General features: G+C 38.7%; 1 protein-coding gene across 13 annotated transcripts in view; it reads right to left on the bottom strand.

Moving 5' to 3' along the window:
- Positions 1-11,306, bottom strand: part of STARD13 (StAR related lipid transfer domain containing 13) — a 513,739-nt gene that overhangs the window by 140,151 nt on the left and 362,282 nt on the right. The gene's annotated exons all lie outside the window — the stretch shown is intronic.

The following is an 11,306-nucleotide window of genomic DNA, read 5'->3' as shown; positions in this document are numbered from 1 at the left end:
AATTTATTTCACCAAATACTACTTTTTTCTTGTCATAAAGGTCAGAGGTAAATGGAAGGTAAGGCATTCATGGTATAGTGAGTCTTGCTGGCAATTTATTTCACCAAATACTACTTTTTTCTTGTCATAAAGGCAAAGCCTTCAGAGGCTGCTAGAAACAAAAAATCACACTGAGTCAGAGTGAGCCCAAAGATGTCTCTTTGTCACCAACAAGCAAAAATTATATACCAAAGGTCTTTATCCTTATCTTTCTTCTCAGCCTCACTCCTTCCAGGGCAAGCAGGGGCTGGTTAATAGTATATAACAAACGCTCGCTTATAACTATGGAGGAAGAGACCAGGTTCTTGGTTTTATCCATCCTGAGTTGTAGGAGAAAGCACTCATTAGAAGTCCTTCTGCTTACATTCCCCAAACTGAAATTCATAATGATGGTTTATAGGTAATATAAGACTCTTGATAATCACCAAAGGAAGAGTACAAAAGAGCCTAAGAATGAGATCAGTTTTTATATTAAATATAAAGAAAAATGGAAATGTAGAAATATGTTTGATTAACTTCATCTGATCACTTTCCAGCTAGGCCCACTGAAATACTAACAGAGCTGAGCATATACTTGACAACAAAAAAAGGATTAATTTTCAACACTAATTTTTAAACCTTGGTTTCGTGGAGTGCCAAGTTCTACGTGTGCCTCCGCCCTGAGCTGCACGAACCCACTCTGATGTGCAGACGTGAATGGGTGCAGGACCTAAGGAACGATACCGGGTGGATAACGTGCATCTCATCAACTGCATCTGCTTGCTCCGCCTCCTTGAGAAGGCTCGGGCTGGCCTGGGGGCTCAGAGGCTCCTCCAGCCATCCATTCAACAGTGTTTCCATTTTGTCCATGGGCTTCCTTCCACTGGGAGGTTATCGCCAGTCACATGGGCTCTGCACGCTTCACCTGTTACATGCTTCACTCACATTCCTTCTGAGCCCATTGGCACTTACAAAGTTTAGAAATGATCAAACTATCCTTTCCAAGTCCACGTGCAGTTCCAAGTCCACGTGCAGCACATTTCCTCCCCTTTCAATATTTTTTTAAGGAAACTACTTTTTTGTTTCCATGGTAATTGCAGGTCTTCTCTTAATAGTACTTTACAGTTGCCTTTGAACTTTAAGCTCTTACTATTTTTGCATTTATCCAACCAGAAACACTTCAAAATTACTGCAGAAGCCCTTCTTAATCAAGCTTAAATGTGACAAGCTCATTCACAAACATGTTGGCAGAGGTAAAAATGAGGCCTATAGCTGCTAACCCCAGCTATGGGGGAAGTAGGACTGATGAATATTTCAATAAAGCATAATTTGTTTATATATTAAGATTTTTAAGTTGAAAGTAAATAGAGAAGTTTCTGTACTTGGACCACAATGTTTGCAGTGCAAATAAAGAATAATTTGATCCTTATGCTGATCCCAAAGACGTTTTGAAGAAAAAATGGTAGTGCTTAGTGACTGACTACAGAGCTGAGAGTGAGAGGAATGTGAACAGGGACTCTAACTTATCAAGAAGATGGGAGAGAAAGATAAAGCTTTAGCCAAAATAGGACAAGGTTCCAGGTGGAAAATTAACATATTCAGTTGTTAAGCTTGTTGATCAGAACGGACAACGGTCACACAATTAGAGATGTTCATAAAGGCAATGTGACACCCAAAGCTGGCGGAAAGGTACAAGGTTGACCAACAGATACAAATTTGAAATTGGTAATAAAAGCCATGAATGGAAACTAAATCTTGAAGAACGTAGCGCTGGGGGGGGGGGGTGGCATAAGAGTTGCTAGCAAAGACATCAGTAAAAAGTCAAGAGAAGTGGGGAAAAATAAAGTACAAATGAAGTCAAGGCAGGAAGTAGGCAGAGGTCAGAAAATTCAGAAGCTTTTTTCACACTCGCTCTACCATGGGCTGAATGCCAAGGGCCATGCTAAGCACTGAGGATAGAGGAGGGTAGATAGCAAATGTGACTGACACCACGGCGGGAGCCTTGGAGCTCGAAGAACACTGGAGAAGGATAAACCCAAGGACAGGAGGAGAAGGGGACAGGCTGATTTAAAAAAAATTGGGACTAGCATTAAAAAATAATTTTTGGTAATTTACAGAAATACAATCTATGAGCCCCAGAAATGATTTGACCGTGACTTTTTTTGTGGATTGGGATTATTATATCATAATGAGAGTCATAACTTATTAACAAGAAGGGGGTCGGGTTATTGTTATTCATTTTTGCCAGCCCTTTCAGTTCCACACAGGAGGGCAACAGAAACAAAGCCGTGAGGCCAAATTTCAGTTTGAACATCTCGGAGAATTTGCATTTAACAAGAAAAGATCATCACTGTAAATATATTTTCCAATTTGTAACAGCTGAGACTCGTAAATGGAGATTGTATGGGCACATAACAGCTGACAGATTATCAGCATGTGTTGGCAGGAGCCTTTTGGCTATTAAAAGATAATTAAAACTCCCTATAATATTCCAGCTGCTCCATTTAGTCATTTTGTTTTATATGCATGTGATAAGGCTCTGATTCACTTGAAATGGACAGTTCCCCTTTATCAGCTTCTTGGGTTAAGCTGGTGAGTAATAGCCCCTCGTCTGCAAATCTCCTTCCAGCTATAAAATGTACTCATAGTGTCTTCCTCTGGCTCCAGCATCAAGGGTTCTGGTCCCCAAGCAGAAGTGGCTTTATCCTTTATCTGGCATAGTTAAAGCAAGCAATAGCCTATCCATATTATGTCACTGGAGTAAACCCTTTCATAACCGTCTTCCTGAAAAAGAGATGGGCCAGAGAGCAGTTCTGTGTTTTCAATGGAGCAAACATCAAAGAGGGCTTCAAGAGTTTCAACTGGATTTCAATTAAACTTACTTTAATGATTGTGAAGCCCAACAGTACAGGAACACATTACCAAAAGAGACCATGCAACCTTCCATTCTAGAGATCAGGAAAGGAAAAAAAAAAAATAAGCAGGGAGAAAGTAGTAAAGGACAGCCTTTTTAGTATGCACTGTTTAGAGCCTATAGCTGGAAGGAACAGAAAAGGATGATAAAACATTTCAAGCTGTTTCTAAATGCAAAATACAGAATATTTCTGAGACTCATTCTTGCAGTTTTCAATGAAAGATTTTCAATCCAATTTTATGTATAGTTTTTCTCTGCAGGTACCTAATACTCATAAGCACACTTTTGCAGTCAGACTGATTTAGAGAAGGGCTCCAGGGATTGGGAATTATATATGCACGGTCATTAGAGAGTCTCACTGAACTATCCAGGCTTCGGCTTCCATAGAGAAAACACGGTTTCTCCTTAATTTGCTGCTCCAAGAACGCCAAGAACAGATCATGCTTTCTCACGCTGCTAGGCTACGGCACATGAGATTTTTCTCCTATAAACATCTTTCTTCTCTATCTTTGCTTGGATGTCTCATTCAGGAATCAGTGGGAGCATATATCGCCTTATCTTGGAAGCCTTCCCCAAGCATTTAGCAGCCTTTGTGGCTTCCATTCCATCCCGCACTTACAGCAACATTGTACTTTTGCCTTGTACTGTGATTACCTCTAGACTTCCCCCCTCTCCCCACCCCAACTACAGTGGAAGCTCCTGGAAGGCCCTTGTCTTGTCTTGCCTAGCTTATAACGGGTGCTTAATAAACACTGAATAAATAAGTGGGAGAATGGATACCAGAAATTTATCTTTTGAGGAAGAAATGGATAAAAATTTATATTGTCTTCATATTCATCAGTGCTGACAATATCCTCTCCCTGAGATTCTGGTAGAAATTCCAAGTTAATAGAGAAACATATTGATAAGGAGGATATCCAGGGCAAGAATACTCACAGAAAAGAAAAGGACCTCTTCAAAACAGCTCTCTCATCAATGTCTCAACTTCTTAAACCTCACACTCACTTTGGTGTCAGTCCCCACGAACTGATGTCATTTCAACCTTGGTAGAAGGCATCTCCTTTGTCATATTCCTATCCTCAGTCACATGTACATAGTTACCAGCCAAAGAAAGCACAGAAAGTGTCTGGGTACATTTGTATTAAGGCTCAGGGGTCAAGGGCAAAGTCTTCTCTGTTTATGGTTAGGTCAGGCCCAAGAAATCAAATGAGTAATATCAAACCAGTGATATCAAACTTTCGTTTGAGGTTAAAAATCATTACTGATATTCCAACAGAAAGCAAACTTAAAGGGTTGGTTTATTTCTACCTATGCAGGCCTTTCCTAAGTTATGATGGCCTTTCTGATCTTCCCTTCTGTAATCATCATCAGCTCTTTTACTAATGATAAATACTACTCTGACCTCATCAATACTGGCTTTACTCTGCTGAAGAATCTCCCACAGCAACTTGGCATTAGAAACAAAGTCAACTATTTTTGACCTTTGGTTTTAAGTAACCAAGCTGCTCAGCAGACCTATAATAGCTTCCTGGTTTTGTCCCTTTGTCCCCTTTTTTTTTTAATGATGTATCATTGACATATAACATTATATTAGTTTCAGTTGTACAACATAATAATTCAATACTTATATGTATTGTGAAATTGTCATCATAACAAATCTAGTGACCATCCATCACCGTATGTAGTTACAGAATATTTTTTCTTGTGATGAGAACTTCAAAAGATTTACTCATTTACCAATTTTCAAATATGCACTACAGATTTATTAACTATAGTTGCCATGCTGTATATTATATCCTCATGCCTTATTTATTCTAGAACTGAAAGTTTGTGCCTTTCTACTCCCTTCACCATTTTGCCCACCCCCCACCCTGACTCACCCCTGGCAACCACCAATCTATTCTCTATAGCTATGACACTGTTTTTTTTATTTTTAATTTTTTCAGATTCTACATATAAGTGAGATTGTACAGTATTTATCTTTCTCTGTCTTATTTCACTTAGCATAATGCCCTCAAGGTCCATCCATGTCGTCACAAATGAGAAGATTTCATTTTTTATGGCTGAATAATATTCCACTGTGTATCTATACCACATCTCCTTTATCCATTCACCTGTTGATAGACACTTAGGTGGCTTGCCTATCTTGGCTATTGCAAATACTGCCGCAGTGAACATGGGGGATGCATATATTTTTTCAAGTTAGTGTTTTCGTTTTCTTCGGATAGATATCTAGATATGAGATTGCTGGATCATATGGGTATCCTATTTTTAATTTTTTGAGGAACCTCCATACTGTTTTCCATAGTGGCTGCACCAATTTACCTTTCCGCCAACAGTGCACAATGGTTCCTTTTACTCCACATCCTCGCTAACACTTGTCATTTCTTGTCTTTTTGATAATAGCCATTTTAACATATGTGAGGTATTATGTTGTGATTTGGATTTTCATTTCCCTGACGATTAATGATATTGAAAATCTTTTTAGGTAGCTCCTGGCCATCTGTATGTCTTCTTTGGAAAAAATGTCTATTCAGTTCCTTTGCCCATTTTTTAATTAGATCGTTTGGTTTGTTTTTGCTATTAAGTTATTTGAGTTCTTTATATATTCTGAATATTAAACCTTTATCAGATATATAATTTACATATATTTTCTCTCTTTCAGTAGGTTGCCTTTTCATTTTGTTGATGATTTCCTTTGCCTGCAGAAGCTTTTTAGTTTGATATAGTCCTGCTTTGTCTATTTTTGTTTTTGTTGCCTTTGCTTTTGGTGTCAAATCCAAAAAAAACCATTACCAAGACTGATGTCAAGGAGCTTACCACTAACGTTTTCTTCTAGAAGTTTTATGATTTCAGTTCTTACATTCAAGTTTTTAATCTACTTGAGTTCATTTTTGTGTATGGTGTAAGGTAGTGGTCCAGTTTCATTCTTTTGTTTGTAGCTGTCTAGTTTTCCCAGCATCATTTATAGAAGAGACTATCTTTCCACGCTGTATATTTTTGGCTCCTTTGTCCTAAATTAATTGACCACATATTCATGAGTCTATTTCTGGGCTCTTTTATTCTGTTCCATTAATCTATGTGCCTGTGTTTATGTCAGTACCATACTGTTTTGAGTACTATAGCTTTGCCACATAGTTTGAAGTCAGGGAGTGTGATGCCTCCAGCTAAGTCTTTCTTTCTCAAGACTGTCCTTGGCTGTTTGGGGTCTTTTGTGTTTCTATACACATTTTAGAATTGCTTATGTATTTCTGTGAAAAATGCCATTGAAATTTTGACAAAAATTGCACTGAATCTGTAGATTGCTTTGGGTAGTATGGACATTTAAAAATATTAATTTTTCTAATCTATAAGCATGAGCTATCTTTCCATTTTTATGTCTTCTTCAATTTCTTTCATCAATGTCATAGTTTTCAATATACAGGTCTTTCACCTCTTTGGGTTAAATTTATTCTCATTTTTTCTTTTTGATGTATTTGTAAGTTGGATTGGTTTTTAATTTCTCTTTTTAAAACAAATTATTTATTTATTTGTCAGAGAGAGAGAGAGAGCACAGCAGGGGGAGCAGCAGGTAGAGGGAGAAGCAGGCTCCCTGCTGAGCAAAGAGCCTGACGTAGGACTAGATCCCAGGACCCCGGGATCACGACCTGAGCTGAAGGCAGATACTTAACCAACTGAGCCACCCAGGCATCCCTTAATTTCTCTTTCCGAGAGTTTGTTATTAATGTATAGAAATGCAACAGATTTCTGCATATTGATTTTTAACCCCTCAACTTTACTGAATTCATTTATTAGTTCTAACAGTTTTTTGATGGATCTTTAGGGTTTTTTGTTTTTTTTATAAATAATATTATGCCATCAGCAAATAGTGACAGTTTTACTTCTTCCTTTCCAACTTAGATATCTTTACTTATTTTTTTTCTTGCCTAATTGCTCCAGCTGGGATTTTTAATATTATCTTGAATAAAAGATAATATTGTCTCGTTCTTGATCTTAGAGGAAAAGTTTTCAGCTTTTTGCCATGAGGTATGCTAGCTGTGTGTTTGTCACATGTGGCCTTTAACATGTTGAGGTATGCTCCCTCTATACACACTTTGTTGAGAGTTTTTATTATAAGTGGATGTTGAATTTTGTCAAATGCTTTTTCTGCATCTATTGAGATGATTACATAATTTTTATCCTTCATTTTGTTAATGTGGTGTATCAGGCTGATTGATTTGTGAATGTTGAGCCATCCTTTCACCCTTGGGATAAATCCCACTTGTTCATGGTATATGATTCTTTTATTGTATTGCTGAATTTGGTTTGCTAATATTTTGTTGAGTATTTCTGCTTCTATATCAGGGACATTGGCCTATCTGGCAATTTTCTTATGGAATCCTTGTCTGGTTTTGGTATCAGGGTAATGCTGGCCTTATAAAATGAGTTTGGAAGTATTCTCTCTTCTTCTGTTTTTTAAAGAATTTGAGAAAGATTGGTATTAGTTCTCCTTTGAATGTTACATACAATTCGCTAGTGACGCCATTTAATCCTGGACTTTTGTTTTTAGAGAGTTTTTAAATAACCGATTCAGTCTCCTTACTAATAATCAGTCTGTTCAAGTTTTCTATTTCTTCATGATTCATTCATTCATCCAATTTAGTCCTGGAAGATTGTATGTTCCTCAGAATTTATCCACTTCTTTTAGGTTGTCAAATTTGTTAATGTATAATTGTTCACAGTAATCTCTTACGATTGCATTTCTCTGGTCAGCTGTAAAGTTTCCTTCATTTCTGATATTATTTATTTGAGTCTTCTTTTTTTTTAAGATTTTATTTATTTGTCAGAGAGAGAGAGAGCATGTACGCACAAGCAGGAGGAGTGGGAGAGGGAGAAGCAGGCTCCCGCTGAGCAAGGAGCCTGATGTGGGACTCAATCCAAGGACCCTGGGATCATAACCTGAGCTGAAGGCAGATGCTTAACTGACTGAGCCACCCAGGTATCCCTCTCTTTTTTTCTTGGTGAGTTTACCTAAAGGTTTGTCATCAATTTTGTTTATCTTTTCAAAGAACCAGTGATTGGTTTCATTGGTCATTTCTATTGTCTTTTTAGTCTCTATGTCATTTATTTCTGTTTGGCTCTTTGTTATTTCTTTCCCTCTACTCACTTTGGGCTTCATTTGTTCTTCTTTATCTAGTTCTTTAAGGTAAATTATAGTTAGGTTGCTATTTGAGATTTTTGTTTCATGAGAGGCATTAATCACTGTGAACTTCCCCCTTAGAACTGCTTTTGCAGGATCCCATGTTTTGGTATGTTGCATTTCCATTTTTATTTGTATCAGAAAGTCTTCTGATTTCTTCACTGACCCAATAGTTGTTCAACAGCATTTTGTTTACTCTCCACATATTTGCAGCTTTCCCAGTAAAGAATTTTTCTAATTGATTTCTAGTTTTATACCATTGCGGTCTGAAAAAATGCTTGATATGATTTCAATCTTCTTAAATTTGTTAACACTTGTTTTGTGGCCTATATATCCTGGGGTATGTTCCACGTGCACTTGAGAAGGGTGTGTGGTCTGTTGCTTTTGGATGGAATGTTCTGCATACATCTGTTAAGTCCATCTGGTCTAACATATAATTTAAAGCCAATGTTTCCGTACTGATTTTCTGCCTGGGTAATCTATTCATTGATGTAAGTGGGGTTTTAAAGTCCCCTACTATTATTTTATTGCTACTTCTCCCTTTAGGACTGTTTTGTTTTGTTTTGTTTTTTAAGATTTTATTTATTTATTCGACAGAGACAGAGACAGCCAGCGAGAGAGGGAACACAGGCAGGGGGAGTGGGAGAGGAAGAAGCAGGCTCATAGCGGAGGAGCCTGATGTGGGGCTTGATCCCATAACGCCAGGATCACGCCCGAGCCGAAGGCAGACGCTTAACCGCTGTGCCACCCAGGCGCCCCTCCCTTTAGGACTGTTAATATTTGCTTTATATATTTAGGTGCTCCTACGTTGGATGCATAAATACTTATAATTGGTATATCTTCTTGTTGGGTTTATGCCTTAATCAATATGTAATGCCCTTGTCTCTTATTACAGTCTTTGTTTTAAGTCAATTTTGTCTGATATAAGTATAGCTACCCTAGCTTTCTTTTGGTTTCCATGTCCATGTCCATGGAATATCTTTTTCCATTCCTTTATTTTCAGTCTGTGTATGTTCTTACATCTGAAGTGAGTCTCCTGTAGGCAGCATATAGATGTGTCTTGTTTGCTTTTAACCATTCAGCTGTTGTATGTCTTTGGATTTAGTCTATTTACATTTAATTATTCACAGCTATGGACTTGTTGCCATTTTGTTCTAGTTGTTTTGTAGTTCCTCTGTTTCTTTCCTCCTCTCTTGCTCTCCTCCTTTTTGGATTGATGACTTTCTTTTTTTTTTTTTTTTTAAGATTTTATTTATTTATTAGACAGAGATAGAGACAGCCAGCGAGAGAGGGAACACAAGCAGGGGGAGTGGGAGAGGAAGAAGCAGGCTCATAGCAGAGGAGCCTGACGTGGGGCTCGATCCCATGACGCCGGGATCACGCCCTGAGCAGAAGGCAGACGCTTAACCGCTATGCCACCCAGGCGCCCCTGGATTGATGACTTTCTTTAGTAGTATTCTTAGAGTCCTTTCTCATTATCTTTTGTGTACCTACTATAGGTTTTTGTGTGGTAAGGCTTACAACAACTTACGTTTGTAACAGTGTATTTAAGCTGGGAACAAATTAATGTATTAATAAAATAATGTATTTTAAAGCTCTACATTTTTACTCTCCCCCCCTAAATTTTATATTTCACATTTTACATTTTTGTCTTGTGTACCCCTTAACTAATCATTGTAGCTGCAGTTCGTTTTACTACTTTTGTCTTTTAACCTTCATACTAGCTCTATATATGATTAATCCACTGCCTTTACTATGCGGTTGACCCTTGTACGACATGAGTTTGAACTTCGTGGGGTCCACTAACACATGGATTTTTTTCAATAAATACAGTACGGTAATGTATATGTTTTTTCTTTTTATGATTTTCTTAATGACATTTTCTTTTCTCTGGCTTGCTTTATTGTAAAAATGTAGTCTATAATACATACAGCATACAAAATGTATGCTAACTGACTATGTTATTGGTAAGGCTTCTGGTCAACAGTAGGCTATTATTAGTTAAGTTTTTGCAGAGTCAAAAGTTATATGTGGATTTTTGAATGTGCAGATTGGTGCCCCTAGCATTATTCAAGGGTGAACTGTATTTTCAGCTTTACCAGTGAGAGTTAAATGGTTTTTTGTTACTAATTACTGCCTTTTCTTTTCAGCTTAAAGATGTGTGTTTAATTAGAAGCCTGCCCCTCAGGCTGCAGCTACGATGATAAGTGAATAGCCTCTTCCCAGAAAGACTGATCTCCTGGGTCTGTTGCCTCTTGCTGTACCCCAGGGGTAGTAGCTGACTAAGAAATCTTTCTCCATTGGTTACAGTCCTGTGGGATTGTGAGCATAAGCCCTGCTGGCCACCAGAGCCAGGTGATGCAGAGGTGTCCCCTGGCAGCAGCTGCAAAAACCAGGGCACCAGAGAAGGCTATAAGTTCATTTCTGTAAGACAGAAGTAAGCTCGGGTGAGGCAAAGAGAGAGCACAAAGATTGTGTTCACCAGCCTCCATTTCCTGAAAGCCCCTCCACATTGCCAAACCAGAAGGTCGCCTGCCCCTCAGGCCAAAGCTTCTGGACAAGCTAAAAATCCCCCTTCTCAGAAAGACTGGAGGTGTGTTTTAGTCTGCTGTCTGTGCAGAGCCTGGGAGTGGTAGTCTGCCAACAACTGTCTCTCCAATTGTTACAGTCCCATGGGACCCTGGAATATAAGCCCGGCCCCTTCTGGCCTCCAGAGCCAGGTGATCAAGGGGTGTCTCCTGAGTGGCAACTGCAAAAAACTAGAGCACCAGACATAAAATTTGGGGCACCAGATGTATGTAGAAGCTTTCTTCTGGGAGATACTGGTGCTCTAGAGTGTGACGAAGGGAGAGCATGAAGATGGTGCCCCCTGGCTAGACTGAGGCAGAGGGGGGGTGCAAAGATGGCACCTGCTGAAAAAAAGGGGGGAAAGAAAGAAAAAAAGAGAAAAAAAGGAAAAGAAGAAGGAAAAAAGAAGGGAATAAAAAAAAGAAAAAGGAAAAAAGTGTAAAAAAAAATATGGTGCCCCTGGCTTTAGTAAGGCAGAGGGGATAGTGTGGAGGATGGCCCTGCCAGCTAAAGCATAAAGATGGCCCTGTAAGAGAAAGGAAAGGAAAGGAAAGGAAAGGAAAGGAAAGGAAAGGAAAGGAAAGGAGAGGAGAGGAGAGGAGAGGAGAGGGGAGGGGAGGGGAGGGG

Source organism: Ursus arctos, unplaced genomic scaffold (genome assembly GCF_023065955.2).
Source record: "Ursus arctos isolate Adak ecotype North America unplaced genomic scaffold, UrsArc2.0 scaffold_10, whole genome shotgun sequence".
Classification (NCBI taxonomy): domain Eukaryota; kingdom Metazoa; phylum Chordata; class Mammalia; order Carnivora; family Ursidae; genus Ursus; species Ursus arctos.
Note: the sequence above shows the minus strand (reverse complement) of the source record. Positions and strands in the feature narration are given on the sequence as shown.